The sequence below is a fragment of the Terrapene carolina genome, unplaced genomic scaffold (genome assembly GCF_002925995.2).
Source record: "Terrapene carolina triunguis isolate 2854851 unplaced genomic scaffold, T_m_triunguis-2.0 Scaffold58, whole genome shotgun sequence".
NCBI lineage: Eukaryota > Metazoa > Chordata > Testudines > Emydidae > Terrapene > Terrapene triunguis.
Window position 1 is genome coordinate 57,949,630 of NW_020664409.1, and position 26,765 is coordinate 57,976,394.

At 44.8% G+C, this 26,765-nt stretch overlaps 1 protein-coding gene across 2 annotated transcripts in view; it reads right to left on the reverse strand.

The window, feature by feature from the left end:
• Positions 1-18,755, reverse strand: part of NCOA2 (nuclear receptor coactivator 2) — a 275,696-nt gene extending 256,941 nt beyond the window's left edge. For both annotated transcript variants that reach the window (XM_026662482.1, XM_026662487.1), the window contains exon 1: positions 18,657-18,755. The gene's annotated coding sequence lies outside the window, so the exon portion shown is untranslated. The remainder of the gene's footprint in view (positions 1-18,656) is intronic.
• Positions 18,756-26,765: the final 8,010 nt, after the last annotated feature.

Here is a 26,765-nt window from a genome sequence, read left to right on the forward strand (position 1 = left end):
CCACCAAGAGCAACAACGTTTTACACTCAATAAAGAATCATCAAAATAACGAATTTCAGTCCCCAACACATAGGGATGTATTCTATCCGGCAACTTAAAGGTGAAAGGCTCTGTGTGCTAGTTATCTTTAAATTTTCAGTTTGGTGCACAGTGTAAATTTTTTTTTCTTCAGCGTTCACACTGTTCTTTGTCCATCCACATGCATCTAGATATTGTAACCCGAAGAATGTGCAATCCCATGGTTTCCATACCATCGGGCCCACATTCTGAGTCTTACCGCTATTGAATATGCAAACGCTAAATAAATAAATTACTGCTCATAAGATATGTAAATTCACACCATGTTCTAAAGCTCCCTAATAGAGGATCATGTCATCTGTACTATGTAGGACTTATGAATAAATCAGCCTCTTTAATACTGATTTGCCCCTTGATTTATGATCTTTAAACTCTTTCCGTTTCATTTATATATAAATGTAGATTTAATATTTTGGAGTATTATTTTAGCACAATATAAATTATCTGTTCCAGAGAACAAGTTTAATAATATACAAAAAATATAATTAGGCATTGCAGAGGTTATGTTTTTAACCTAAAAATACACATAAAAAGGCTTTTCAGAACAAAAATTGTCTGAGTTCACTTAAGAAATAGTAACATTTTCTGTCACTCATAATTGCCAAAATGAGAACAAAATAAAAGTAAGATCAGCTAGTGATTATACTAATAAAAGATTTTGTTATAGAAGTCATTTAAGGAAATTCAAGACTGTCATGCAGTTGTATCATTTTATTTCTAAAGGGAAAAAATGGTGTAATGTTAGTATGTTATGTGGCTTTAAACATTTAAATTAATTTATTTTAAGCTTTAAAAAAGCAATAATGCATTTTTCAAAGTAATTTGTGCCAAAATTACTTACATAAAACTCTTAAAAATAGATTTTTTAAAGTCCTAATTCTAATGGCATCTAGTATATTAAAAAATAAACTGAAAAAAATGTCATAGCTGTGAACAAAAATTATACATGCTAGGATCTGTGCATATTCAATAGCTATTTTTCAAGCTCTCCACTATCTCATAATAAAATAATAATAATAATATAACAACCAACAAAATGACTTGAGTGAGAATACTCATGGGAGTAACATTGGATAATAAGTATTTGCAGGGATCCAGCCCTTGGTCCATAAAGGATTAACTTCCTCAAATTAATTCTTTTTGACCTTGCAAAAACTGCCCAAGACCGCCTGGAAATGGACAACAGCTAAAAACCTGCATTTTTTTTTAATCCTGCACACCAAATTTCTCAAACTACATAGGATGTCATTTTACATGTCACATTTCTGCCTGATGTGATTGTAAACAGCTAAGCTACTGAATCATTAAATATAGGGTGTGTTTGTGCAATGGAAATAGTGCTGACAAACCATTAACTGTAGTGAAATGAGTAGACAGCTAATAAAATACAACTACTATTGAAACAAATATGAATTATCTTTTATCCACACTGTACTCCATTTTACCACTTCCTAAGATATTATTTACATCTGCTAAAAATACTGTTTTAATGCACAGCAAGTGTTCTGATAATTGTATTATCCACTGTTAAATATGCAAGCTATTTGCTACCCTAAGCTTCATTATCTTGACATCTAAAAGCCAAAGAATTCTTCTGTAAGACTGCAATTCCCAAGAAGATAAATGCTCAGATCGTGTCTGCAAGCACACAATGGAATCACAGCTGACGATGCACATCTTTTTCTGGATGTCTCCATATGCTCAAGAGTTTTCTCCCTCTCTCCACCCCCCAGCTATGCATTAACTTACTATCTGCCAACAGGAGCACAGTTGCCAACTTTCACGCAGTAAATAAGCACCCCGACTTTCACAATAAGCCAAAAATCAAGCTAATCACATTTCAAAACAAGGCCCAAACAAGCCAATCCCTAAGAACCCCAACACTATGTAACTAGATCCCCCTGGCATGCAGTTTGGGACTATGGTGGGCCAGCTGTGTACCCCTGACTCTCTCCCCCCCTTGTCCCTGCTTGCCCCTGCTTGCCAGGAGCCAATCAAAAAAAAAGAAGCAACAAGCTATACAACAAGCTACAAGCCAAAAACTAGCCAACAAGCAACTCACAAGCCAATTAAGCCAAAAACAAGCCCAATTTCTGCATTTTTTTCGCGGGTTTGGCATGTCTGATCAGGAGTATTGAAAATAGCGAAGTGAAGAGAGAAATGTACAGAATTCTGCAAATACTACATTGAGACTTGATTGTATTTTTATGTTATTGTTTTGAGACACCAATGACAGTGAAAGCATTAAGTAAAAAAGAACATGACAAACATGAGTTTGATCCAACCACCCTTTTCATTATTCAATGCACAATCTTTTCCTCAGAAAATAAAGAGAATTTGTTTTTTATTTCAATTTAGCAAACTCTGTTCATTCATTTTTTAAAATCAGTGTTTCCTCCTGGCTCAGATTTGAGCAACCCCTGTAGTCTCAGGGATTCTCATCTAGGATTCTTGCAAGTGCTCCAGTTTAGCGCAGTACCACAGCTTCTGTCAATAAGCCAGTGACATCATCAACAAATGAAAAGAGCAGAAGACAGTGGGCATTGTAGTAGCAGCTGTCTTTCTAAATGACTTTGTTATTGCTGCAGAGTAACTTGTGCTCGCTGCAGATGGAGCAGAGCCTGTTCCCTTTTATTTTAAAGTTGGGGGGAAGTTGTGAATATCAAGACTATAGACAGTTTAAATTTACCTTTCTCCATAGAACTTCACAGCCTGTTTATAAAGCACACTCTGCATCACAAGTAGTGATAAAAACAAACACTATTCTTTAATAACACCCTTTTGAGGCTATAGGATTAGGGTAATTAGTATGCTACATTAGATCTGGACAAATCCTAGCGACCTGTCACTTTCCTGTGTGCAACTGATCTTTGACCATTTTCTCCTTATATATCATGGCTCTATGTTTAACAGCTTTGGCTTCCAACTACATTCTCTTATCCATCAGCATCATGCTTATAAAAAAAATACCAACCACTCCTTCCTCAAATACCTGAGTTTCAGGCACCAAAGATGGCAGCACAGGGTACTAACGAACCCAAAGGGATTTACAAATTGCCTTTTTACAAAAGGGCCTTCATAGAGTGCAAAGGCAGTCATGCAACATTATGACTATACAGATTCCTTTCTTTGCCAAATAAAGGCAAAGTCTAACCTAAAGCTTCAGAAAATAGGAAGTTGAGGGTTCCTCAAGGTTTTTACTTGAATTGAACAAGCAACCACAATAATAAATAGTATAATCCACAAGATGATTAGGCCACGTTTCACCCCACATTAATAAATAACTCACTTATTTAAATATTTATGAGATTGGAGAGAAGATACTTATTTTGTTACAAAAAAAAAGTTCTCTTCTAAACATTTCTGTGGTTTGACTCTCTTTATAAGGGCTTGTGAAGGAGACCTTACATCACCGAAATTGGCTGCATTGACAATAAAGTATCAGAGGGGTAGCCGTGTTAGTCTGAATCTGTAAAAAGCAACAGAGGGTCCTGTGGCACCTTTAAGACTAACAGAAGTATTGGGAGAATAAGCTTTCGTGGGTAAGAACCTCACTTCTTCAGATGCAAGAAGTGAGGTTCTTACCCATGAAAGTTTATGCTCCCAATACTTCTGTTAGTCTTAAAGATGCCACAGGACCCTCTGTTGCTATTGACATTAAAGACACCATGGCACTCTTCATAAACAGTAATTTGCCACAGTATCTTTGGCCAAGGAATATTGTGGAATTAACCCCTACAATCCACTCAACGGGAATGGGAGTGGGGAAGGGTGTCAGTAACTTGTATTATATACATATGCACTCCCCGTGTGCGATACCTTCACTGTAGTCCATCAGCCAAAAGCTGTGCAAGTAGGGCAATAGCACAATCTAATTTTGGTCAAGTGACCGACTGCTTGCCATTCAGATTGGTCATGAAAATCTACACAGCTGTGTGCACATAAGAAGACAACAGAAAATCCTTGAGGACAATAGGCTCAATCTAGGGTTGCCAACCCTCCAGGATTGTCCTGGAATCTCCAGGAATTAAAGATTAATATTCAGTTAAATATTATGTCATGTGATGAAACCTCCACGAATATGTCCCATCAGAATTGGCAATCCTAGCTCAATCTGACATTATCCAGAGCTCGTGCTAGCCCATTGAGGCTCCTAAGCAGTAAGATTTCCCCCCACCCCCGCACAACACATACTAAAAAAAAAAGTGAATAGGGGCCCCCTTGAGCTGCTTGGGGCCCTAAGCAATTGCTTAGTCTGCTTATGCCTAGCGCCAGCTCTGACATCATCAATGATGTCAAACATGGACACTTCAAAAAAAAGTTGGCCAATGCAGCAGACCAGCAATCCTTCAAAACCGTTGGGATTGCCTCTCAATAGGTTTCTCACCTCTGCCATCAAGTGGGAAACAACCAGGAAATCAGCTGGATAGAGCTGATTTTATATAAGGAGTTCAGCAGATTAAAAATCCAAAGATAAAACAAATGATGACAGTCTTCAGAGACAGTAGTAACAAAAAAACAAAAGCAAAACAACTTTCAGGTAAAAACAGTTCCTTCATTTGGGCAGACTACCCTCAGATGAGGAAAATCTCTGACTGTTTCTCTACTTGGGCAATACTGTATTGCTATAGCTCTCGACATATTTGTGTAGCTAGAGCCAAACCTCAGAATGTCATGAAATTTTGCTAGCCCAGAATAAAAATCTACTTGCCTGCCCCTTACCAGAAAGAAAAGACAAAAAATCCAAAAGACAATGATACTTTTTTTTTTTGGAATGGTGAATAAAGAATTCACCTTTGGCAAGTAGAACTTTTTAATATCTGAATTGCATGTACATAGAGGGGCATTTATATGCATACTTTGGATAAAGGTAAATATATTAACGTGCTGAGCATCTGCTATCATTATTACTTGGTGCTGGCTAGCAATCTTGTTGATTTTTAAACAAACAATTTCTAAGACTCCAATAACCTTAAGCAGGCTTATTGCTTATGGTAAGAGTGAGCTGAACTTATAAATGCACTTACCCTTCTCTGTAAAGAGAAGCATGTGATTTCTATGCTAGGGAGAAATATTCAGGCCCATGAGTAGTTGGGCACATAAAGACCAGGCTCCAATTACACCTCACATAGGATTCTCTGGAAAGCAGGGGTACGAGGGGGATCTACATTAGCTCACAGGGTCCCCTAGGGAATGGGTGGAGTAGGGTTTAAACACACACACTTGGGTCCTCCATGCAGGGGGGAAGGAACTAGATACCAACCCCCTATCAGACCCTTCCACATACATTGGGGCTCAGGTGGCTGAGTGAACGTGGGGGAGGTAACACCTCCCACACACACACGGGCCCAGAGGCAAGGACAGTGGAACACAGCACGGGGTATAATGCTACCAACTGCTACCGTCACAATTTGTTACCAGTAGCAATTACTAAATCTAGGTCTTCTTTTTGTTGCCCTGCCACAATTTGCTGCCTCTGCCTTTCCTCATCCTCTGTTCCAGAGGTAGCAAACTCTGATGTTTCAGGGCAATCCAGTCTCAATTTACTACCATTTTAAAATGTATATTTTAAATTTGGACATAAATAAAGGTATTTTTGTCATTTGCAAGAGCATTTTACAGAGTTAAACTGCACGGCTACTGTATGTAAAACCCTAAAGAAAAGTATTGTTTTTTCTTTATTCGTCTTTTTCCATTATAGATTAGAAACCGCATGGCCTACAGTAATTAAACATCTAATGTATACAAAACACTGAAACTAGAGTAAAGCATTGTAAAAAGGTATTTGAAATACTTATGAATACCTTTTTAACAAAAGTTATTAGGCAGAAAATCTACCATTCTTCCTTATACAGACTCTCCCCCCATCATCACTGTTACACATATTGATCAAGTTTTCAAAACAAAATTTTCACTTCGCTGCTTTGGCACAAACATGAGTATATTGCCCTCGGGTTGTCTTCCAAAGACATTTTCTCAGGCCTTTTCCTCACTGCTAAAACTGAGTGCTTTCTCCTTACTGAGCTTTTCCCTCAGAATACCCCCCATCCAGACCTCAGTTACTCCTTGTTAAACAAAATCACCTTTTTTAGCAGTGAGGAAAAGGCCTAAGTGCTAGATTCACAAAGGGACTTAAGCACTGAACACTCGGTATCACAACACCTAGTTTTTAGGCACCAAGAAAATCACATGAACACCACTGCAATTCACAAATCCTGAGTTAGGTGCCTAACCCCCTATACAATGAGTGGGGAGAGAGAGGCACCTGAGAGTGGGATCTCAAAAGCCTGCTCACTAGGCAGGAAGCTGCCTAAGACAGCCAATGGGAGATGCTGACCAGAGGGTGCTAAACTCCACCCCCTCGCCCCCTTCAGAGCCTAAGTCCCCGCTGCAAATAGACACCTAGCTCTGCCTGGTGATCCACGAATGAGAACCCCTCTCCTGGAGTTAGGTGGCTTTAGTGCCTAACCTGTTTCTTGAGAGAATGAGCTAGGCAGGTGCCTAACTCCACACAAAACAGCCGGAGGAGGAGCCCACCTTGTACTTCTAGACCAATGCTTACAGCACATATCTGGAATGTGGGAAACCCCTGTTCAAATCCTGGAATTGAACCTGAGTCTTCAGGCAAGTTCTCTAACTATTGATCTAGAAGTTATAAGGAAGATGATGGTACTGTGTCCACCACCTCCTCCTCCTCCAGTCAGATTCTGAATGGGACCCGATCCAGTACACAGCCTCTGAGAACACCTGCCCAGATCGGGCCCGGCAAGCAAGATATGCATAGCCCAACCCTCCTCTTCTCTTATTCGTGAATCACTCTGGGACTTAGGTACGATATTGGCATCCTAAGGAAGCCTGGTGCATGCTCAGAGGCAGAAACTTAAGTTTTACCCTGAATATGTAGGTGCTGAGTTTAGGCACCTAAAAAGTTTGGTGAGAGTTTGGGGAATTGCAGGGAAGCCTAAAATTGGGACTTAGAGCTAGATTCACAAAGGTTTAATTACTTAAGTTTCAATAAAAAAAAGGAACAAAGAGGACCGGGAATTACAGACCAGTCGGCCTAAAATGTCAATACCTGGAAAGATACTGGAACAAATTATTAAGCAATCAATCTGTAAGTACCTAGAGAATAATAGGATTATAATGAATAACCAACATGGATTTGTCAGGAACAAATCATGACAAACGGACCAAATTTCCTTGACAGGGTTAATAACCTAGCAGATAAGGGGAAGCAGTAGATATGATATATCTTGATTTTAGTTAGGCTTTTGACAGTCCCACACAACCGACCCATAAGCAAACTAGGGAAATGTTGTCTAAATGAAATTGCTATAAAGTGGGTGCATGACTGGTTGAAAAACCATACTCAAAGAGTTGTGATCAGTGGTTCACTGTCAAACTCCAAGGGCATATCTAGCGGGTCCCACATAGCTTAGTCCTGAGTCTGGTACTATTCAATATTTTCATTAATGACTTGGATAATGGAGTGGAGAGTATGCTTATAAAATTTGAAGATGACACCAAGCTGGGAGGGGGTGCAAGCATTTTGGAGGACAGGATTGGAATTCAAATGACCTTGACAAACTGGAGAATTGGTCTGAAATCAACAAGATGAAATTCAATAAAGACAAGTGCAAAGTATTACACTTAGGAAGGAAAAATGAGCACCCAGGGGCGGCAGGTGGGGCCAAGGGAGAGACTTGGCCCCAAAACTGCTGGAGCCCTGCAGGCCACATTGGGGAGGTTCGCTGGCCGCAGATGGCCAGCGGGCCATGAGTTTCAGACCCCTGCTTTAGACACTTATGGACAAATTGGACAGAGTCCAAAGGAGAGCAACAAAAATGATAAAAGGTTAAAAAAAAAAAAAACCCTGATCTATGAGGAAAGATTAAAAACTGGGCATGTTTAGTCTTGAGAAAAGAAGATTGTTAACAGGTTCCACTTCAGTTTTCAAATATGGTAAGGGCTTTTATAAAGAAGACTGCGAACAATTGTTCTCCATGTCCACTGAAGATCAGACAAGAAATAATGAGTTTAATCTGCAGCAAGGGAGATTTAGGTTAGATATTAGGAAAAAACTAATTATAAGGGTAGTTAATATCTGAAATAGGCTTCCAAGGGAGACTGTGGCATCTCCATCATTGGAGGTTTTTAACAGGTTGGAAACACCAGTCAGGGATGCTCTAGGTTTACTTCCTACTGCCTCAGCACAAGGGGCTGGATTCTCAAGGTCCTTTCCAGCCCTACATTTCTATCATTCTATAATGTGGCCATAATATACAACACACATGCCCAGCTTCTTCAGATGTTCATAAGAATTTCAGCATCCTCCTCCTTTTCAAAATATTTCTCAGTGTTGTCAGCAAAACCATCCCTAACAGTGTGTGCACGTGCATTCTTTTGCACTGATCAGTCACTGATGTCACAGGGCTGTCATCAGCAGATATATTTATAACATTTCCCCCTCTTGAGATCGGATTACCTCAGCGATAAGGTGAGTAAACAGGGAGTGACCTGCCAAGCAGCTTTCCTACAATGAAAACATCCTATACAGCTTCACAAATACAGAGCATGTCTAGTAACTGCCACTCCCTATTTATGGATGTTTCTGGGTCAGGTGATCAGCCCTGCACAATGCAAGTGTACTGAGACACAACATCACAATGTTCTAAGTGAGCTGAAAACACTTTTGTTGCAGCTTATCATACTGTGGCACACCTTTTTGGGTATCACAATAACGGACTGATTAATACTACCATCATAATGCAAAAAAGATGTAAACACAACAAATGCTGTGTTTATAAGTTAAATTTTCCTGGGAGAACATGAGTAGTACAAGATAAGGTTTAGAACATGTGTGGTTAGCAAGCAGGTAGAGGCTGAGATCAAAGAGGAATCTTTACAGTTAAAGCACCAAATACATGGCTCAATTGGTTAATTCTAATGGGACTCTGTATGCATTACTGTACTCATAGTGAGGATCAATGTACAGATAGGCCAATACTCTATGTGTGCACAGCAGGATCTACCATGACACTATCGGGCCTTCAATCTCCTGCTCATGAAAGATATCCTGACCAAAAAGAAGGAGCAAGATCATCTAAAAATTTCTCCTTAAACCATTTATTGAAATTTTGTCAGGCCAAAGGTAATAAAGAAAATTGATGGGGGGAAAGCCTCTTAATTCCTTTAGTTTAGAATGCTTTAACTGATTTTCCATGACACCCACACAAATGTGGGGCTGCAGACATTCAGACACTAATACATCTGATGGCAAAGGAGCAGTGTTAGCAACACAATCAGTATCAAAGTTGTCAAGCTATGAATAATAATGGATAATTTAACATCTGAATCTGCACTACAGTCTGTGTACTTAGTGTTAAGAAAAAGTGTGTTTTTGCCATCAGATAACTACCATGCATTAGCTATCCCCCTGTAAAAACATAGTGGAGACAAGGCACTTTAGTTTCTCCAAAAAGCAACAAATGCCAGATTTTTAAAAGGTATTTAGTAGGGCTGTCAAGGGATTAAAAAAATTAATTGCAATTAATCTCACTGTTAAACAATGATAGAATACCATTTATTTCAATATTTTTGGACGTTTTCTACATTTTCAAATACATTGATTTCAATTACAACACAGAATACAAAGCGTACAGTGCTCACTTTATTTTTTTTTTATTACAAGTGTTTGCACTGTAAAAAAACAAAATAGTATTTTTCAATTCACCTAACACTAGTACTATAATGAAATCTCTTTATCATGAAACTTGAACTTACAAATGTAGAATTATGTACAAAAAACTGCATTCAAAAATAAAACAATGTAAGATTTTAGAGGCTGCAAGTCCACTCAGTCCTACTTCTTCTTCAGCCAATCGCTCAGACAAACAAGTTTGTTTATATTTGCAGGAGATAATGCTGCCCACTTTTGTTTACAAGGTCACCTGAAAGTGATAACAGGTGTTCTCATGGCACTGTTGTAGATATTTACGAGCCAGATGCGCTAAAGATTCATATGTCCCCAGGGCCGGTGCAAGGAAGTTTCGCACTCTAGGCGAAACTTCCACCTTGCGCCCCCAGCCCTGTGGCAGCTCCCCACCCCCCCTCCACCCTGAGGCACCCCGCCCCGTGCGGCAGCTCCCCACCCCAGCTCACCTCTGCTGCGCCTCCTCCCCGAGCACGCCGCCCTGCTCTAATTCTCCTCCCCTCCCAGGCTTGTGGCGCCAAACAGCTGATTGGCGCTACAAGCCTGGGAGGCGGGAGAAGTGGAGCGGCGACCGCGTGCTCGGGAAGGGGGCGTAGGAACGCTGTAAAAAAAAAAATTGGGGGCACAGCTTTTTGGCGCCCCCAAATCTTGGCGCCCTAGGCAACCGCCTAGTTTGCCTTAATGGTAGCACTGGCCCTGTATGTCCCTTCATGCTTCAACCACCATTCCAGGGGACATGCGTTCATGCTGATGACAGATTCTGCTCGATAACAATCCAAAGCAGTGCGGACCAACGCATGTTCATTTTCATTATCTGAGTCAGATGCCACCAGCAGAAGATTGATTTTCTTTTTTGGTGGTTCGGGTTCTGTAGTTTCTACATCGGAGTGTTGCTCTTTTAAGACTTCTGAAAGCATGCTCCACACCTCGTCCCTCTCAGATTTTGGAAGGCACTTCGGATTCTTAAACCTTGCATCAAGTGCTGTAGCTATCTTTAGAAATCTCACATTGGTACCTTCTTTGCGTTTTGTCAAATCTGCAGTGAAAGTGTTCTTAAAATGAACAACATGTGCTGGGTCATCATCGGAAACTGCTATAACATGAAATATATGGCAGAATGCGGGTAAAACAAAGCAGGGGACATACAATTCTCCCCCCAAGGAGTTCTGTCACAAATTTAATTAACACATTTTTTTTTAAAAAACTAGAGTCATCAGCATGGAAGCATGTCCTCTGGAATGGTGGCCAAAGCATGAAGGGGCATCCGAATGTTTAGCATATCTGGCACGTAAATACCTTGCAATGCCGGCTACAAAAGTGCCATGTCAATGCCTGTTCCCACTTTCAGGTGACATTGTAAATAAGAAGAGGGCAGCATTATCTCCTGTAAATGTAAACAAACTTGTTTGTCTTAGCGATTGGCTGAATAAGAAGTAGGACTGAGTGGACTTGTAGGCTCTGAAGATTTACATTGGGTTGTTTGGGGTTTTTTTGAGTGCCGTTATGTAAGGGGGGGGGGGAATCTATATTTGTAAGTTGCACTTTCACAACAAAGGAATTGCACTACATTACTTACATGAGGTGAATTGAAAAATACTATGTCTTATCATTTTTACAGTGCAAATATTTGTAATCAAAAATAATATACACTTTGTATTCTGTGTTGTAATTTAAATCAATATATATGAAAATGTAGAAAAACATCCAAAATATTTAATAAATTTCAAATGGTATTCTATTGGTTAACAGTGCAATTAAAACTGTGATTAATTGTGATTAATTTTTTTAATCGCAATTAATTTTTTGAGTTCATCGTGTGAGTTAACTGCAATTAATTGACAGCCCTAGTATTTAGGCAACTAAATTTAGATTTTCAAACGCATCTAGATGTTTCCTACCTGTAAAAATCTGGCCTGTAGTGACTATCTGGGAACCAAGTTCTCCACAAAAATGGTGATTCATGAAAGAGGACAAGAGTGCTGGATAGATAGGCTAAACAATGTTGATAAAAGCAATCCCCATTGTTAGATTAAAGGAAACTGAAGAAGTTTTGACATCAACACAGGAAATCAGTCAGCACTGATGTCATATGACCCAAAGAATAAACTTGTGTACTAAAAAACCCCCCAAAAATTAGAATTAAGAGCTGTCACAATACAAAGAGGAAGTGCTATAGTAGAAACACTGAGATACGATTGCTGAAGCTACTAGCAACCATTAATACTTTAAATGATTAGTTATTAAAAACATTAAATAACACAATGCCATCTATCTCCACTATGTAAAGAAAAATAAAAACAACATTTTAAACAACTTAAAGGAGTGAAACTCTATTTACAGTGTATTGCAAGGAAAAAAACAGTCCCATTCAGGCAATCAGAACAGCAGATAAAACAAGCCTGTGAATTTATGAGGTTTTATTCAGCCATATAAACTAATAAATGATTCCTTTAAACATTAAGAACATCTATGACAACTATAATCTGTAAGTGGGTGGAGATAGGTCAATGTTAAATATTTCACTGAATCAAGTCTCTTTTAGCAGCTCAATACAGCATATCATATAGGGAAGTGCTGCCCTGTGGGAGCATTGGACACAATGTGACTTTAGGAGCACAGCCCTGGGCAGCCAGAACTAAGGGTATGTCTACACTACGAGGGTAATTCGATTTTACTTAAATCGAATATGTGGAATCGATATTGCAAAGTCGAACGTGTGTGTCCACACTAAGGACACACTAAGGACAGTAATTCGACTTTGTGAGTCCACACTAACGGGGCGAGCGTCGATATTGGAAGCGGTGCACTGTGGGCAGCTATCCCACAGTTCCCGCAGTCCCCGCTGCCCATCGGAATTCTGGGTCGAGCCGCCAATGCCTTCTGGGTAAAAAAAATTTGTCGTCATCCGTCCGTCACTAACGCCCTCCCTCCCTCCATGAAAGCGCCGGCGGGAAATCAGTTCGCGCACTTTTCTGGTCAGTGACAGCGCGGACGCCACAGCACTGCGATCATGGATCACGCTGCGACCATCGCTGCACTTGTGGCCGTTCTCAACACCTCGCAGCTTATCATACACCTTTCCCTGAGGCAGATGCAGAGAAATCGGGCGAGGAGGCTACGGCACCGCCGTGAGAGCCTGAAGTCGGAGAGTGGCACAGAGCTGTCAGAAACCACGAGCCCCAGCGCCCAGGACATGACGTTGGCAATGGGGCATGTGGATTTTGTTGAACGGCGATTCTGGGCCCGGGAAACAAGCACGGACTGGTGGGACCGTATAGTGCTTCAGGTCTGGGATGAATCCCAGTGGCTGCGAAACTTTCGCATGCGGAAGGGGACTTTCCTCGAACTTTGTGAGTTGCTGTCCCCTGCCCTGAAGCGCAAGGACACCCGCATGCGAGCAGCCCTCACTGTCCAGAAGCGAGTGGCCATAGCCCTCTGGAAGCTTGCAACGCCGGACAGCTACCGGTCAGTCGCGAACCACTTTGGTGTGGGCAAATCTACCGTGGGGGTTATTGTCATGCAAGTAGCCAAGGCAATCGTCAAGGTACTGCTCCCAAAGGTAGTGACCCTGGGAAACGCGCAGGTCATCATAGATGGCTTTGCCGCGATGGGATTCCCAAACTGCGGTGGGGCTATAGATGGGACTCACATCCCTATCCTGGGACCGGACCACCAGGCCAGCCAGTACATCAATAGAAAGGGCTACTTTTCAATGGTGCTGCAAGCACTGGTGGACCATCGGGGACGGTTTACAAACATCTACGTCGGATGGCCGGGCAAGGTTCATGACGCTCGCGTGTTCAGGAACTCTGGTCTGTTTAGACGGCTGCAGGAAGGTATTTACTTCCCAGACCACAAAATAACTCTTGGGGATGTGGAGATGCCTACAGTCATCCTCGGGGACCCAGCCTACCCGCTAATGCCCTGGCTCATGAAGCCCTATACTGGCGCCCTGGACACAGAAAAAGAACTGTTCAACTACCGTCTGAGCAAGTGCAGAATGGTGGTGGAGTGTGCTTTTGGCCGTCTCAAAGGGAGATGGAGAAGCTTACTCACTCGCTGTGATCTCAGTGAAACCAATATCCCCATCGTTATTGCAGCTTGCTGTGTGCTCCACAATCTGTGTGAGAGCAAGGGGGAGACCTTTATGGCGGGGTGGGAGCTAGAGGCAAATAGCCTGGCTGCTGATTACGTCCAGCCAGACAGCCGGGCCATTAGAAGATCCCAGCGGGACGCCCTGTGCATCCGGGAGGCTTTGAAAGCTAGGTTCCTGAGTGAGCAGGGCAACCAGTGACTTTTCAGTTTGTGGACAGAAAAGCTGAACCTGCCCCCGTTTCTTTACCCAGTTCATTTTGACTATCCTCTCCAGTTACATACAACCTTCACCCCCTTCCCCTTCCCAAAAAATAAAATCATTTCGATTTTTTAATGAACACCGTTGTCTGTATTGCTGTTTTCGCGGGAATATTTTAAACCGGGGACGCAGACTGTGGCGGGGGGCGGGTTCAGTGTTCTGATGCAAATGATACTTCTAAACTCCCGGAATGACAGGCTCCGCACTGGTGGACTGGTTATTTCAATGGAGCCTGCCAGCACTCCTGGGGGGGACTGTGTGTATGTGTCGGCTATGTGACTTTCTGGCAGGGGGGGTAGGGTTACAGATCCCCTGCTGCGTGGATCTGTGAGCCAGGATAAGGACCGCTGCATAAGATCTGTAACTGCCCTCCCCCGCCACAAAGTCACAGAGCAACCCCCCCCCCCCAAAACATGAAAAGCACCTCCCAGACTGACCAGGGTAACCAGTGACTGCACTGTGTATGTGTCCTGATGCTGGACCTGACCCCGCCTCTGTAGCCTGCTAAAGGTGACTGTCCTGTCCAATTACCAAGCCCCTTCCCCCCCTCCAGACAGACTCTCCCTCAAAAGAACCTGACCGAAACAGTAATGAACAGAAACAAACATTTTATTGCGAACCAGACATGAAACGTGGGGGGTGAAACTTGGACGGGGGCTTGTGTGAGGTGGGTAGGAAAGGACTTATGAAATTTTGGGGAATGTCAGCCTTCTACTGCTAGAGCAGTCTGCAGGGGTTGATTGAAAGTTTTAACGGCCCTTGCCGCCCCTCCTTCTTTGGACTTTGGGTGAGGGTGGTGTGGGACTTGGTGGCGGGTGAGGGCGGTTACAGATAGACTGCAGCGGGGCTCTGTCCTCCTGCCTCCGGTCTTGCAGAACATCCACAAGGCGCCGGAGCGTGTCCGTTTGCTCCCTCATTAGTCCAAGCAGCTTTTCAGTAGCCTGTTGGTCCTCCTGACGCCACCTCTCCTCCCGTTCCATGACTGCTCGGTGCATTTGTGACAAGTTCTCCCTCCACTGTGTCTGCTGGGCTGCCTGGGCTCGGGAGCAGCCCATTAGTTCTGTGAACATGTCTTCACGCGTCTTCTTCTTCCTCCGCCTAATCTGCGCTAGCCTCTGGGAGTGTGCTGACAGGCTGGGTTGGGAGACAGTCGCAGATGTGTCTGTGTGAATTTTAAAAAGGGAGTGAATTCCTGAGACAGATAAATGAAATTGTATACAAAGAACCTAGTCTTTCTCTGTGAACAAGACCATGCACTGAACCTCTCACATGCGCACTCAGGACAAGGTCGAATTTTCGGCCGTCGCCTTCAGTGCCTGTGGACTTGCGGAGGTCTTGGAGTGTTCAGAGAACTGTGGCTGGAGACCTGAACTTCTGGAGCGGGCAATAATGGTAAGCCGCAGACTTGTGGCTGCTTAAAACTCCAGCAGTAGCACTGGCCTCCTTTCACATTGAAAGCAATGCCAGTCTCTGCTGCCAGCAATCAGGACAGCATCAACTCTGCCCCTGTCCCACCCCCTCGCGGCTGTCCCAGGGAAAGATCCCTGTATGCTGCCCCTCTCCCTCCACCGCGTGGCTGTAAAGCAGTCCCAATACTAACAGTCCCCTCCCTAATTCAAAGCAGGGCGTCATGAGCGACATCACCCTCCTGAGGATCCCGGACACCCAGAGAGAACGCATGCTGCGGGAAAGCATGCAGAAACCGGGGCCGTATGCCGCCATGCTATGTCGGGCCATGATCCCCGAGTACCTGATTGTGGCATGGAGGGGACATGTCTGCTACCACGGAGGGCCCACTAAGATCGCCCTACCCCGGAACCTGATCAACAGGCTTGAGCTCTACCTCCACGAGACCTACGAGGAGTTCTCCTACGAGGATTTCTCGTCGATCCCCGGCCACATTGACCGGATTTTCGCGTAGGTGCACTGGGACTTTGGAGTGGAGCGTCTTGGGCCTGGGAATCATGTAGTAACGGACATTGTGAAATTTTTTTAAAATACTTGGGACTAAATTGAGAAGAGCCTAAGACAGAGAAATCATGCAAAACCCATTTGTTACCTTTGTAAATATTCCTGTTTTGTACCTGATTATTTTTTTACTAGTTTACAGCACTTTTATAAATATACATTGTTAATAGTATAAATATTACCGTTCTGTTTTAAATAAATGTTTACATGTTTACAGCACTTACTGCTTGATCCGTCCCCTGATTCTGTGTCCGGGGTAAGGGATGGGGACGGTTGGTACGGGATCTCGGTAAGGGTGATGAAGAGCTCCTGGCTGTCGGGGAAATCAGCGGTGCCAGCGCTGTCGACTGCCTCGTCCTCCTCATCTCCTTCCTCCTCTTCCCCGTCCGCTGTCATGTCCGACATGATCCCATCCTCGGAGTCCACGGTCAGGGGTGGGGTAGTGGTGGCGGCCGCTCCCAGGATGGAATGCAGTGCCTCGTAGAAACGGCATGTGTGGGGCTGGGATCCGGAGCGTCCGTTAGCCTCTTTGGTTTTTTGGTAGCCTTGTCTCAGCTCCTTGATTTTCACGCGGCACTGCGTTGCATCCCGGCTGTAGCCTCTCTCTGCCATGGCTTTGGAGATCTTCTCGTAGATCTTAGCATTCCTTCTTTTGGAGCGCAGCTCTGAAAGCACGGACTCATCGCCCCACACTGCGATGAGATCCAAGACTTCCCGATCAGTCCATGCTGGGGCCCTCTTTCTATTGGATTGCACGGCCATCTCTGCTGGAGAGCTCTGCATAGTTGCCACTGCTGCTGAGCTCCCCTCGATGTCCAAAGAGGAACTGAGATTCAAACTGCCCAGACAGGAAAATGAAAATGAATTCAAATTTTCCCGGGGGTGTGGCTGGTCAGAGCATCCGAGCTCGGACTGCTGTCCAGAGCGTCAACAGAGTGGTGCACTGTGGGATAGCTCCCGGAGCTATTACCGTCGATTTCCATCCACACCTAGCCTAATTCGATATGGCCATGTCGAATTTAGCGCTACTCCTCTCGTTGGGGAGGATTACAGAAATCGATTTAAAGAGAGCTTTATGTCGAACTAAATGGCTTCCTGGTGTGGACGGGTGCAGGGTTAATTCGATATAACGGCGCTAAAGTCGACATAAAAGCCTAGTGTAGACCAGGCCTAAGACGTCCCCTCCTCGAGGAGAAAATGCTGCCCCGCAACACTCTTTTTTTGCAACCACTGCACATGGTTGCAAACTTTAACTCTCCCCCCGATTTCCCCTCTACCACCGCCTGAACCCCAGTCCCTACCCCACATCCCTGCTCTTCCCCCCTCAGCCCCTCCCCTGCCTCCAGCTGTCCGACCGGCCCGTGCATTCCATTGGGCCCCCTGCATAGACTCCGCCCCTCGCAGTAGGGGCAGTGTCGAGCCAGCGGCTTTAGAAGCTGTTACTGCGCGTGCTCACTTGGTAAGCGCATGCTCAGTACCAGCAACGCAGCAAATCTAGAGGGGCAGTAGTTTGTAACCTGACACCGGCCCCCCGCGCGCGCACCCGGGGTCCCGGCAAGCGGTGGGAGGAGGCGGCTCTAGTGTCACCTTCCCCCACCGCTCGGTCCGCACGCTGCGGGACACCCCGCCCCGCCACGGCAGCGCTGCCCGCGGCTGTGGCAAGCCGAAGCAACTGACGCCGTCACCGCCTCCTCCCCCCATCCCCACCCTCGGCGAGCGCCCCGCCCCGCGAGCGGCACCAGCCGAGCCCCGGCCCCGCGATCCCCTCCCCGCGGGCGGCTCTGCACACAGCACTGCGGCGGCCGGGAGTCCCGGGGCGTAGGCGGCCGCAGGGCAGGGGCCCGGCGGCGGGGAGGGGCTGCCCGGCTTCACGCGCCCACGCCCCCACACAGAAAGTTAAAGAGAAGTGAAGTTGCCCGTGGCCGGGCGCGGAGCGCTGGGAACTGGGGGGGGAGGGAAGCCCCAGCCCCGTTACCCTCGGGGGGGGAGACAACGACAGTTTCCCTGCCGCTCACATACACCCCGACCCCAGCCGGCGGAAGGGAACGGTCCCTGTCCCCCGCACTGCCCCAAGGCACCCCCGTGTCGGGGGGGGGTCGAACAGTCCCGTCCTACACCCCCTTTGCCGCCCGGGAAACAGCAGCCGCCCCTCGCTCAGCCAGGAAAGGGGACACGCCCCCACCCCCCAAGGGGGAGCTGCCCCCACTGCACCCCGCATCCTCAGCAGAGGGGGAGTAATCGCCCCCATTTCCACTAAGGGTGCAACCCGCCCCCCTGCTCGACCACCAGTCCTCACTGCACCCCGCTGGCTGGAAGCAGAGCCAACCGCGCTGCGACACCCGCAGCCCCCCAAACTCCTCTCCCTTCGCTGCGGAGGGGGAGCAGCCGCCCCCTCCCCCTGCCATCAGCTGCCTTTCTGTGCCTACCCCGCCACCATTGCCCGAGCCACAGCGGGTCCCCGAGCTTACACAACCCGGCTGGGAGGCAGCAGCGGCAGCGCTCAGCCACAGCCCGGCCGAGGGGGCGGCATGCGGGAGTGTTTACCGGGGTCAGTCATGTCTCCGGCTGCCGGGGCTGCCACGGACGCTGACCTTCGCTTTGCAAGATAAAGCTGTGGCTGCGGCCGCCATGTTCCCGTTTTAATAACTGGCTGCTTGTTTATTTCAATGGAGAGAGACCCTCCCACAACTCCCCCTCCGCCTCCCCCCCGCTAGCCGGAGAGGAGGAGGGGCGGGGAGCGCTGCCGCCAGGCGCAGTCTGACCCTCCCTCCTTCCCCCGGCGCGGCAGCGGCGCTGCTACTCGCCGAGGCTGCCAGCGAGGAGGAAACTTCCTCCCCGCGCTGATGCTTTCCATGAAACACCCCGGGCTGCTTGTGGCCCTGCTCTGGAAGGGACAGCGCGAACGGGGGGTTGCCCAGCGCGCCTAGGGGAGGCGGGGGAAATGGCCCATTGAAACCTACGCAGCCCAAGAAGAAGCCCCTCAGCCGCCGAGCTGTGTATGTGGCCCTTTGCCAGCCGTCCTCTTCCTCCAAGGAGTCGTCTTCCCCAGTCGCTGAGACTTGAGAGAGCGGCTCTGCGCCGGTTTGTACGGCCCCAGTGTTCGCCACAAGGAGGGAGCAGCCGTCGCTCCTATCTCCCCACCACACAAAAACAAAGCGCGCCGGGGCGGGGGTGTGTGTGTTGGAAATAGTGCCTTTAGCGAGCAAAGAGCCAAACTCCATGGTGCTCACAACATGGAAAGGCGAGTTTCTCAAAACGCAGGCACCCTTTGCTGGAGGTGGAAAAGCAAATGTAGCAGCTTTGTGAAAATGTGGCATGTACTGTAGAGGGGAGCACACAGCCAGTTCAGTTCTAGACCCAGCACACAGAATTGTCCACCTTTTTTAAAAAAGCAACTTTATTTTTAATGCAGATTAGAAACATCAAACTATTCCATTTGTACCCACTCTACTTTTCCTCATTCTTAGATAAATACCATGGTGCTATATTTTTCTGCTAAACCCCCTCTTCTCCCCCCCCCCGTATTACTGTAGGTGATACAGGTACCAAATGATTAAGTTTGGTTAACGTTAAGTTTGCCCAATACTTTCCTCTATAATACTCCAATGTATGGTTACCACTTGGCTGGTATGGATTTGCCAGTTGCCAGAAAAATAATTTGCTGGAGTTTTTTTACATAAGTCTAAAATTTTGCATTATTATCACAATACACTGTGCAGGGGCGGCTCTATTTATTTTGCCGCCCCAAGCACGGCAGTGAGGCAGCCTTTGGCGGCATGCCTGCGGGAGATCCATCGGTCCCGCGCCTTTGGCGTACCCGCCGCCGAAGCCACGGTACCAGAGGACCTCCCGCAGGCACGCCGCCGAAGGCAGCCTGACTGCCGCCCTCACAGCAACCGGCAGGCCGCCCCCCGCGGCTTGCCACCCCAGGCACGCGCTTGCTGCGCTGGTGCCTGGAGCCGCCCCTGACACTGTGATTTCTAATCTGAAAAGTTTATACATCCAGCTAAAGATGCTGCAGTGTTCCCACTTCCAGAGTTTAAGTAAGATTGATAACATTTTCTTATCTATATGTGTTCTCTCTCATATTATCAGTGGCTGTTGGGAGGGGGAAAGTGGCGGAGTTGCCTTGTGGTTGGAGGTTGGGGTTGCAGTGGGCTTGTCTTTGTTGGGGGGGGGGGAATTGCGGCTTTTTGCATTTCAAAGGTGGTAACCCTACTCCAATGCCATGGTGCTATAATTTTCTGCTAGACCCCAAAGGATATTATTGTAGATAATACAGGTACCAAAAGCCTATCATTAAGTTTGCCCAACACTTTCCTGTATAATACTCCATTTTAGTCCCTTATGACATTACTAGATGTTAACTGTCTTGGTTGAAATGCCTTATGCTGCGTGTTTGCTGAAGACTGAATTTTTAAGTTTCAGCAAAAATGGTTCAACCATTTCTCAGAACACGATTAAGGAAAACTATATTGTTTTGTCCATGTTTTTAAAAAATCTTACAACACTTTTATTGAGAAGCTCTAGCACCTCCAGATTCTGCAGCCGAGGTGGGGGGGGGAACACTAGTGTCACTTTTTGTCATCCTTGCAAAAACTTACCAATATTTGCACAAGTTAGGAGCCTCTGTTTGCACATGCTCTGTTTGCACATGCTTGTTAGAGTTTGGCAGCTAAATTCTCCACAGCTTACACAGCACTGAGTAAGCTCCACCCTTTCTCGGCTCCGGTATTTGACTGGACTGCTGTTTGCTGTCCCCACAGAGCAACTGAGCCCACTCCATCCCAGGGCTGCAAGAAGGGAACAGGATACATCTCTTACAATTGCTCCTTCCATCAATCAGGCCACACACAGAAAACTGACAGCAGGGAAACACTCCTGTGCTTTCCATGTTTCCCCTTGTTGGTAGCCAGAGAAGCCTGCCTGGCAAGAAAGTGGTGAAGAGGAAGACTGGAATAAAAGTCAGAGTGGAAAGGAAACAGGGGGAAGGTGAAAGTTTGAGGGAGGTAACAAGGATGAGAACAGATTGGCGGGGCCAGGGACAAAAAGGTTAGGTTTGGAGGCAGACAAAGGAGAAGAGTCTGTAACCACTAAGATACTTGCCCCTCAGAACCAGGATTCCAGTGTCTCATTATCCCTGGCCCTCATTTTCAATTAGCTGTGAAGCCCACTGTCAAAATGTTTCTTATCTTCCTCTAGTGGCTGACCCACATAAAGGATGGCAGTCTAGTACTGCTACTAGTTACTATATTACAGGGATCAGCAACCTTTGGCACGCAACCCGTCAGGGTAAGCCCCTAGTGGGCCAGGCCCGTTTGTTTACCTGCAGCGTCTGCAGGTTTGGCCGATCACAACTCCCACTAGCTGCGGTTCGCTGCTCCAGGCCAATGGGGGCTGCAGGAAACAGCGCGGGCCGAAGGATGTGCTGGCCACCCTTTCTGCAGCCCCCTTTGGCCTGGAGCAGCGAACCGCGGCCAGTGGGAGCTGCGATCGGCCGAACCTGCAGACGCTGTTGGTAAACAAACTGGCCTGGCCCGCCAAGGGCTTACCCTGACGGGCCGCGTGCCAAAGGTTGCCAATCCCTGCTATATTAGCTCAAGTGGCAGAGGTCTGTGCTGTGGAGCAGGCAGTTCTAATCCTGCTGATAAGCCATGTGGGAATCATTATGATTCCACATGATGGAATTTTTATTCAGTTTATTTTTTTAGAAAGTTAGGAAATTATATTTAAAATACTGCATTAAAAACATTAAGGTTGCAAAATTGAGGGCTCAAAATTAGGAAATACCATGGCCCTCATGCATATACATTAAGATATAATTTTTAATTACTTGATTGCATACTATTTTTTCCACAGGCCCACAGCCTCATTCAGTGGTGTGAATTTAAAGCATTATAGTTAGATTGGTATAACTCCCCATGTGGATACTCTTATTCTGGTATAGGGGTGTATTTTTCTAGTTTATTTTATGCCACTTTGGAAGCAATTTAAGCTAAGGCCATGTCTACATTACCACTTATGTCGCTCAGGGCTGTGAAAAAACCCCCACCCCTGAGCAACATAAATTTTGCTGTCATAAGTGATAGTGTGCACAGCACTATGGCGGTGGGAGAGCTTCTCCCACCAACATAGTTACCACCGCTCGTTGAGATGATTTTATTATGTCAATGGGAGAGCTCTCTCCTATCAGCGTAGAGCATCTACATGAGTGATCTTACAGCAGCGCAGCTGTGTTGGTACAACTGTGCCGCTGTAAGCTCGCTAATGTAGACATGGCCTAAGTCAAAAAACCACTGAAATTCTGGAATAACAGTGTCCACATGGGGGAGTAATTTAACTTTACTGATATAATTACTATATAAAATTATACCAGTATACCTGGAAAAAATTTCCATGTAGATAAACATTTAGAGTGGGATTTTCAGAAATGCATAAGTGATTTAGGAGCAAAAGTCCTAATGATATATCAATATAACTAACTCCCAATGTGGACACAATAAAATGACTTGTGTACCACTTTCTGAAATTTACCACCAGCCTCAACGCGCTCATGCTCCAAACACAAAATATTTTTTAACTTTCTATGAATGTTGTATTAAATAAACACGTATTTATAATATTTATTTTCAGATAAAAAATTAAGCTGGAGTTAAAGTTAAGAGAGCATAACAGTAATTTAAAGGATGGAAAACCTTACAAAAATATAATAATAAAAAGTATCAGAAAATAAAGAAAGCCATAGTTAAAATTGCACTTAAAAGGAATCCAAACGTTTGAAAGTGCAGGGATGCACAGTTAACAAGCCCAAAACCCCTTAGCTTTACTGCTGCTGTGGTGCCCTCAAAAAATAATTCCTAGACAACTTTATCCATCCATAACAAACAGCTTCATCTCAGAGATCAAGCACTTGTGAAACGTTGTGCAAAGTTCAGTCTGCAGAGCCATACACTAGGCACAGATAAAAATATACTTTATAAAATTGTAATTAAACAGATTGCACATTGAAAGCCATCATTCTACATTCTTCATTTAGATTTCTTGTGCCACCACTTATCAGTAAATCTGTATCTATATACACAAATTTACTGGCTAATGAAGTTTTAACACTTTACATAAAAAGAGCAAAGGTTAGTGTGGTGTCAAAGTATACACTTACAACTGGAATCATGTTTATAAGTCTGGTTCAAGATGTACAAGAACAGTGCACGCACCCAGATTTAAGATCTGCTTCCTCATACTACAGGCTTCTTAAAGTCATAATGGAAAAAAGATGATGCTGAGATGGACAAATGGCAGTGATTTGATCATTTTTCCAAACTTATATTCACAGACATCGTTTGGGAACTTAGTTTCTTTAGAAAAAGTTATTGATCCACAAACAACATTGTTCAGCATAGGAGCTTGATTCTACAAACCCCTAGGGTTTTCAGAAATAGGCCCTAAGTATGAAAGGAACAAAGAAGAAAATATAGGAGGGTGACATCACAGAAGGTGTAATAAGGTATTTCAGATGTATTCACTTCAAATTGTTTGCGTTTTATATTTAAACTTAATTCCCTGATGTGCTTTTTTATAATTACATTTTTTTTAAATCTTAAATTACTGATATATGCTCTCAACCATAAACTCCAATACAGACGCTCCCCAACTTATGCAAGGGTTCCGTTCCGGAATGCCTTGCGTAAGTCAAATTTTGCGTAAGTCGGGGACGTAAACCCAACAATTACGCAAAAAAACCCAACGCTTACGGAACTTTTTCCGTAAGTGCATGTTTGCGTAACCTGGGGAGCGTCTGTATAATCAGGATTTTGTGTGGAAACTTCCTTACTTTTAAAAACATTTAGAAATGTTTATGATCCCAGGCCCATACAGTGGGAAGTAGGGCACAGATTCTTTATTCCCCAAGACTTAGAATCATAGAATATCAGGGTTGGAAGGGACCTCAGGAGGTCATCTAGTCCAACCCCCTGCTCAAAGCAGGACCAGTCCCCAGACAGATTTTTACCCCAGTTCCCTAAACAGCCCCCTCAAGGATTGAGCTCACAACTCTGGGTTTAGCAGGCCAATGCTCAAACCACTGAGCTATCCCTCCCCCTTCTCCCTTTCCTTCTTCCTTCTCTTTCCACCCTCATGAACCTTATTGGGCTCCTTAGCCATTTGAAAGCTAGTTTGTTGAGGCAGTCAGACCTAACTTATTATGGCTCATCAGGTGGCTGTCAGGGAGCTGAAGAACCTCTTAATTCTCTGTAGGAGAAGAGGAAGTCTTTATTCCTTAGGAGTGGGCCAGGGAGCAGTAGGATGACATGAGAAGCTGGGGAATGATTCTATGTCAATCTCTCGCTGCAGGCTCCTCTTCCGCTTTCCAAGTTCTTTTCTGCTCACATCCTGTATACTCTCATTTGTTGATCCTGGAGGACTTCTGCACTCTTCCAGAATCAGAGAATAGTAGAAAACTGGCAGGACACTTCACAGGAGAAAGTAGTTTGTCTAGCACCTTATCCGTTTCCACTCTCTGGGTCTGCTCCAAAGCTCATTAAAGTCAAAGGAAAGATTCCCATTGATTTTAAGGGGCTTTGGATCAGATCCTATCGACCCAGTCCCTAAGGACAAAGATTAGTAAATAGCTTTATCTTGGAAAATGCTATTCCCTGTATAATAAACATCCAGTACGGAGTTTGTAAAGAGCCATCTGGACGCTGATATTAGGAGTTCTGAAAACCTACCACTGCTGAGAACATGTGAACTGAAAACTCTGAGACACTGGGAAAAATCTAAAACAAGTAATTTAAGAACATCTTTAACCCTGTACTTCCCAAAATCTCAGAAAAAAAATTCTCATACCCTACTTCAAGCATCCCAATTTGCAAGCAGTAATTACCCCTGTCACAAGCCTAAGGGGTAGAAAATAAGACTCTGAATGGAAGTTCAGACCCAACTTTAACTATGGAGTCATGACCAACTCCTTCGTAATATAACAACATTGGTATGTATGTCTTTTTGCAGACATGTAATACAATATTAAATGTCTTCATTGCCCTCTGTTTTCCCCATTATGATATACTTATTAGCCTTTGGCTTCACAGTTCATCCACTTGGGAATTGCATTTTTGCCTTGTAAAACAAAGGGACAATGATATTACCACTTAATTATAAAGGGCACCACTCAAAGTTCTGCGATTATTAAGATCTGGAATTTTTCATTAATTGCTGCTCCTCTCATAATGCGCACGCCATGTTTCAGCAACTAGTACCAGACTGATTCTGTGATTACACCTCTATTGTAGAATATTTTTTTAATTTTCTCCTAATGTTGGTGCATGGTAGAAGTAATGCACAGTTCCAGTACAATAATTATAGTGCACTCAATAAGTAGTATGTCAATGTTTTACAGAATCAGAAGACAGGAACATAGGAATTGCCATACTGTATCATACCTGTGGTCCATCTAGTCCAGTATTCTGTCTGCAACAGTGCCCATCACTAGATGCCTCCGAAGAAGGTGCAAGAACTCAAGAGAAGGCAGATGTGGGGTAATTTTCCCCTCATGAATGTCTCATCCTAATTCGTAAGAGTTGGAGATTGGTTTAAGCTCTGAAGCATTTTTATCCCTTCCAAATCTCTGTTTACCATAATTGTTATAATGCTGGATATTCTTGTTATCCACATATATGTCCAATCCCTCTTTGAACCCTTCACTGATCAGCTATGGCAGTATGGCATGGTGAAGGAAGAGATTTTAGGTAGATAGGTCAAGCCACTTAGGGCTTATATGTCAAAACCAACAACTTGAACTCCATGCAAAAAAATACAAGCAACACATGCAGATTTCAGAGCACTAAGGTCATGTGCACATGGCTTAATCAGGTTGCTGCCTTCCATACTAGCTTCATTTTCCAAGCTGATGAAAGGCATGTTGAGCATATTGCCATTGTCACTTCAAGATCAGCCAAAGTCATGGATGATGGTAGCAAGGTCTACTCCTGTGAGAACCTCATAACACATGTGGAGGAAAACTGTCCTCTAACAGTTGTCATCTAACAGCAGCTGGGAGTCTGACAACTCCCAGTCATGAAACCTATTAATGAAAGAACAATTTAAAAAGAGATGATACAATCTTTGGCATATCTTCCAGTTGCTTCCTCCAACCTACCAAAAGCTCAGTTTTCACTGAATTCAGCCTCAGTCAACTCTCTCATCCATATTCAGACTGCTTCCATGTACTAAGAAGGATGCTCCTTTGAGCCCTGTTGACCAGATGAAATGGGGAGCACTGAGGGTCGTTAGCTCATGAAAACAATTTGACCAGTTCCTCTTAACTCATCCTCCCAAAGGTACAACAGAAGGGCTGATGATGTGGAACCCCACATAAGAACACCCTGCTGGCAGAAAAGCAATTACCCAGATCTACTCTGGAATCTCTTCAGGGGAAAAGAATGAATCTTGTTCCACAAGCAAATCACCAACACTTCACAAACTACGGTATTGAAATCAACTTCTAGATCTAATAATAATGTTAAAACACTTAAAACAAGGCCTAACAGAATCTGCCTAAAAACTAGCACTATGTGAGTGGGGCGTTCCAGTGGGTATTGTGACAAGGGGTGTGTGTGTGTGTGTGTGTGTGTGTGTGTGTGTGTGTGTGTGTGTGTG